Here is a 5800-nt window from a genome sequence, read left to right on the forward strand (position 1 = left end):
CTATTGAATGGATCACAGGGCCCCCAATGGAGGAGCTAGAGAAAGTACCCAAGGAGCTAAAGGGAACTGCAACCCTTTAGGTGGAACAACATTATGAACTAACCAGTACCTCAGAGCTCTTGACTCTAGCTGCATATGTATCAAAAGATGGTCTAGTAGGTCATCACTGGAAAGAGAGGCCCATTGGACTTGCAAACTTTATATGCCCCAGTACAGGGGAATGCCAGGGCCAAGGTGTGGGAGTGAGTGGGTAGGGGATTGGGGGGGGAGTGTATTGGGGACTTTTTGGATAGCATTGGAAATGTAAATGAAGAAAATACCTAATAAAAAATGAATTTAAAAAAAAAGACATAAACTAACAGACGGGATATGCAAACAAGATCCAGCATTTTGCTGCATACAAAAAAACACACCTCAACAACAAATACAGGTACTATCTCAGAGTAAAAGGATGGAAAAAGGTCTTCCAAGCAAATGGTCCAAGGAAACAAGCAAGAGTTGCCATCCTAATATCCAATAAAATAGACTTTCAACCAAAAGTTATCAAGTGTGATGAAGAAGGACACTTCATATTCATCAAGGGAGAAATCCACCAAGAGAAAGTCTTAATTCTGAATATCTATGCCGCAAATGTAGAGCACCCAAGTTCATAAAAGATACTTTATTAAAGTCAAAACTCACATTGAACCCTACACAATAATAGTGGGAAATTTTAACACCCTTCTCTCACCAATGAACCAGTCATTGAAACAGAAACTAAACAGAGATACAGTGAAACTAAGAGGTTATGAACCAAACGGATTTCACAGATATCTTCAGAATATTTCACACTAAAACATCAGCACCTCATCGTACCTTCCCCAAAATTGACTATATAATTGGTCACAAAATAGCCCTCAACAGATACAAGAAGATTGAAATAATACCATGCGTCTTATCAGACCACCATGGCCTAAGCCTGGTCATCAGTATTCACAAAAACTACAGAAAACCCACATATATGTGGAAACTGCACAATTCTTTACTCAATGATAACTTGGTCAGGAATGAAATACAGGAAGAAATTGAAGACTTCCTGGAATTTAATGAAAATGTTAACACATCATACCCAAACCTCTGGAACACAATGAAACCAGTGCTAAAAGGAAAGTTCATAGCACTAAGTACCCTGGTAAAGAAACAGGAAAGATCTTACACTAACAACTTAACAGCACACCTGAGAGTCCTAAAACAAAAAGAAGCAAACTCACCCAAGAGGAGAAGACAGGGAATAGTCAAACTCAGGGCCAAAATTAATCAAATAGAAAAAAAGAAAACATTACAAAGAACCAGCAAAACTAAAAGCTGGTTCTTTGAAAGAATCCACAAGATAGATAAACCCCTAGCCAAACTAACTAAAGGGCCAAGAGGCAGTATCCAAATTAATAAATCAGAAATGGAAAGGGAGACATAACAACAGAAATGGAGGAAATTTAAAAAAACCCATCAGATTCTACTATAAAAGGCTATACTCAACAAAACTGGAAAATCTAGATGAAATGGGTGGTTTTCTTGACAGATTATACATACCAAAGTTAAATCAAGAGCAGGTAAACTATCTAAAACGGGCCCATATCAGACAAGGAAATAGAAGAAGTCAAAAAAAAAAAAAAAAAGCCCCGGGCAAGATGGATTTAGTGCAGAGTTCTACCAGACCATTTCCTGAAACTATTCCATAAAATAGAAAGAGAAGGAACACTACCTAACTTATTCTATGAAGCCACAATTACTCTGATCCCTAAACCACACAAGGACTCAACCAAAAAAGAGAACTTCAGACCAGTCTCGCTTATGAATATCAATACAAAAATACTCAATAAAATTCTTGCAAACCAAATTCAAGAACACATCCAAATCACCACTCACCATGATAAAGTAGGCTTCATCCCAGGGATGCAAGGTTGGTTTAATATACAAAAATCTATTTACGTAATCCACTATATAAACAAACTCAAAGAAAAAAAAATCACAGGATCATCTCCTTAGATGTTGAAAAAGCATTTGACAAAATACAACACCCTTTCATGTTAAAAGTATTAGAGGCATCAGGAATTCAAGGCCCATACCTAAACATAATAAAAGAAATTTATTGCAAACCAATAGCTAGTATCAAATTAAATGGAGACATACTTGAAGCAATCCCACTGAAATCTGGGCCAAGAGAAGAATGTCCACTCTCCCCATATCTATTAAATATAGTACTCCAAGCATTAGTTAGAACAATAAGACAACTAAAAGAGATTAAGGGGATACAAATTGGTAAAGAAGAAATAAAAGCATCACTATTTGCAGATGATATGTATATATTCAATGCAATCCCCATCAAAATCCCAACACAATTCTTCAAAACATGGAAAGAGCAATTCTCAAATTTATCTGGAAAGGCAAAAAACACAGAAGAGCTAAAACAATTCTTAACAATAAAAGAACGGCTGGGGAGATCACCATCCCTGACCTCAAGCTTTACTACAGAGCAATAGTGATAAAAACTGCATCGTATTGGTACAGAGACAGACATGTTGATCAATGGAATAGAATTGAAGACCCAGAAATAAAACCACATACTTACTGTCACTTGATCTTTGGCAAAGAAGCCAAAAATATACAGAGGAAAAAAAAGAAAGCATCTTCAATAACTGGTGCTGGTCTAACTGGCTGTCCGTACGTAGAAGAATGAAAATAGACTCATATTTGTTACCTTGTACAAAGCTCAAGTCTAAGTGGATCAAGCACTTCAACATAAAACTAGATACACTAAATCTAACAGAAGAGAAAGTGGGGGAAAAACCTCAACCTTATGGGTACAGGAGGAAATTTCCTAAACAGAACTCCAATGGCTCACACTCTAAGAATAAGAATTGATAAATGGGACCTCATGAAACTGGAAAGCTTTTGTAAGGCAAAGGACATAGTCAGTAAAACAAATTAACAACCTACAGATTGGGAAAAAAATCTTCACTAACCCCACATTCGATAGAGGGCTAATATCCAAAATATATAAAGAACTCAAGAAGCTAATCACCAAAAAAAACCAAACAACCCAATCAAAAAAATGGGTTATAGAACTAAACTGAGAATTCACAACTGAGGAATCTCTGGTGGCTGAAAAACACCTAAAGAAATCTTCAAAGTCCGTAGTGATCAGAGAAATGCAAATCAAATTGACCCTGAGATTCTACCTTACACCAGTCAGAATTGTTAAGATCAAAACCTCAGGTGACAACACATGTTGGAGAGGATGTGGAGAAAGAGGAACACACCTCCATTGCTGGTGGGATTGCAAACTGGAAATCAATTTGGAGGTTCCTCAGAAAATTGGAAATAGATCTACCTGAAGACTCAGCTATACCACTCTTGGACATATACCCAAAAGATGCCCCACCATGCCACAGGGGTACGTGTTCCACTATGTTTATAGCAGCCTTATAGGCAGAAGCTGGAAACAACCCAGGACAGAAGAATGGATACAGAAAATGTGGTTCATTTACACAATGGAATACTACTTAGCAAATAGATGGAACTAGAAAATATCAGCCCGAGAGAAGTAACTCAGACCCAAAAGGACATGCATGGTATGTACTCACTAATAAGTGGATATTAGGCAAAAAAAAAAAAAAAAAAAAACCTATACAGAATACACAAGATACAGTCCACAGAATTCAAAAGGCTCAACAAGCTGAAGGGCCCAAGTGAGGATGCCTCAGTCTCACTTGGGAGAAGGATGAAGAAAGCAATCACAAGTGGGGAGGGAGTAAGGGAGGAACTTGGGAGGGGATGTGTATGGGGTGGGGGTGGGGCAGAAGGGGATGGAGGGAACCTGATCTGGTATAGGGTGAGGGAAAAGGACTGAAAACCTGAGAGCCAGCAGAAAGATTGTAAACAGGCAACCTCAGGAAATTGGAGGTTGGGGGGATCCCCCAGAATTCACCAGAGACCTGGGAGGTGAGAGAATCCCAGGACTCATAGGGAGGATCTTTGATGAAATGCCCAACAGTAGGGAGAAGGAACTTATAGAGCCTACCTCCATCAGGAAGACAGGACATCAAGTGAAGAATGGGGTTGCCATCCTACAGTCACACCTCTGACCCATAATTGTTTCTGTCTGAAAGAATTACTGGGATGGAAAAGGAGAGGAACTTGAGGAAAAGAAGTTCCAGCAACAGGCCCAAAGTGGGATCTAGCTCAAGAGGAGGTCCAAAGGCCTGACACCATTAGTGAGGCTGTGGAATGCTCACAAAAAAGGGATCTGTCATGACTGCCCTCCAAAAGACCCAACAAGCAGCTGAAAGAGTCAGATGCATTTATTTGCACCCAACCAATGGACAGAAGCAGCTGACCCCTGTTGTTGAATTATGGAAGGTGAAAGAAGCTGAGGAGAAGGGAAATTCTGTAGGAGGACCAGCAGTCTTAATTAATCTGGACCTCTGAGGTTTCTCAAACACTGGACCACCAAACACACAGCATACACCAGCTGATATGAGGCTCCTAACACACATATAGTAGAGGACTTCCAGGTCTGGGTTCATTGAGAGATGAAGCACCTAACCCTCAAGAAACTGGAAGCCCAGGTGTTTAGAGGTCAGGTGGGGTGGGGCGGGGCCTGGGGCATGGGGCCTGGGGCATGGGGCATGGGGCATGGGGGAATCCACGTGGAGATGGGGTGGTGTGGGAAAGAGGTGTGGGATGTGGAGCAGTCAGAGGGTAGATGGTGGGGGGCAGAGAATGGAATATGGAGTGTAGATAATGAATTAAAAATTAAAACAAACAAACAAACAAAAGAAGAATGACATTTAATTGTGGCTTACATGTTCAGAAGTTCAGTCCATTACCATCAAGGCAGGAGCAAGGCAACATTCAGATAAACATGGGGGTTGGAGGAGCTGAGAGTTCTTTTTTTTAATTAGATATTTTCTTAATTTATATTTCAAATGTAATTCCAAAAGTTCTCTCTACCTTCCCCCTGCCCTGCTTCCCTACTCACCCACTCCCACTTCTTGGCCCTGGCATTATCCTGTACTGGGGCACATAAAGTTTGCAATACCAAGGGGCCTCTCTCCCCAGTATGGCCAACTAGGCCATCTTCTGTTACATATGCAGCTAGAGACACAAGCTCCGGGGGGACTGGTTAGTTCATATTGTTGTTCCACCTATAGGGTTGCACACCCCTATAGCTCCTTGGGTGCTTTCTCTAGTTTCTCCATTGGGGGCCCTATGTTTGATCCTACAGATGACTGTGAGCATCTACTTCTGTATTTGCCAGGCACTGGCATAGCCTCATATGAGACAGCTATATCATTGTCCCTTCAGCAAAATCTTTCTGGCATATGCAATAGTGTCAGTGTTTGGTGGCTGATTAGGGGATGGATCCCCAGGTAGGGTAGTCTCTGGGTGCTCCATCCTTTTGTCGTAGCTCAAAACTTTGTCTTTGTAACTCCTTTCATGGGTATTTTCTTCCCTATTCTAAGGAGGAATGAAGTATCCACACGTTGGTCTTCCCTCTTCTTTTTTATTTATTTATTTTTTTATTTTTAATTGTTTATTACGTATTTTCCTCAATTACATTTCCAATGCTATCCCAAAAGTCTACCATACCCTCCCCCCACTCCCCTACCCACCCATTCCCACTTTTTGGTCCTGGGGTTCCCCTGTACTGGGGCATATAAAGTTTACATGTCCAATGGGCCTCTCTTTCCAGTGATGGCCTACTAAGCCATCTTTTGATACATATGCAGCTAGAGTGAAGAGCTCCGGGGTACTGGTT

Source organism: Mus caroli, chromosome 1, assembly GCF_900094665.2.
Source record: "Mus caroli chromosome 1, CAROLI_EIJ_v1.1, whole genome shotgun sequence".
Lineage (NCBI taxonomy): Eukaryota > Metazoa > Chordata > Mammalia > Rodentia > Muridae > Mus > Mus caroli.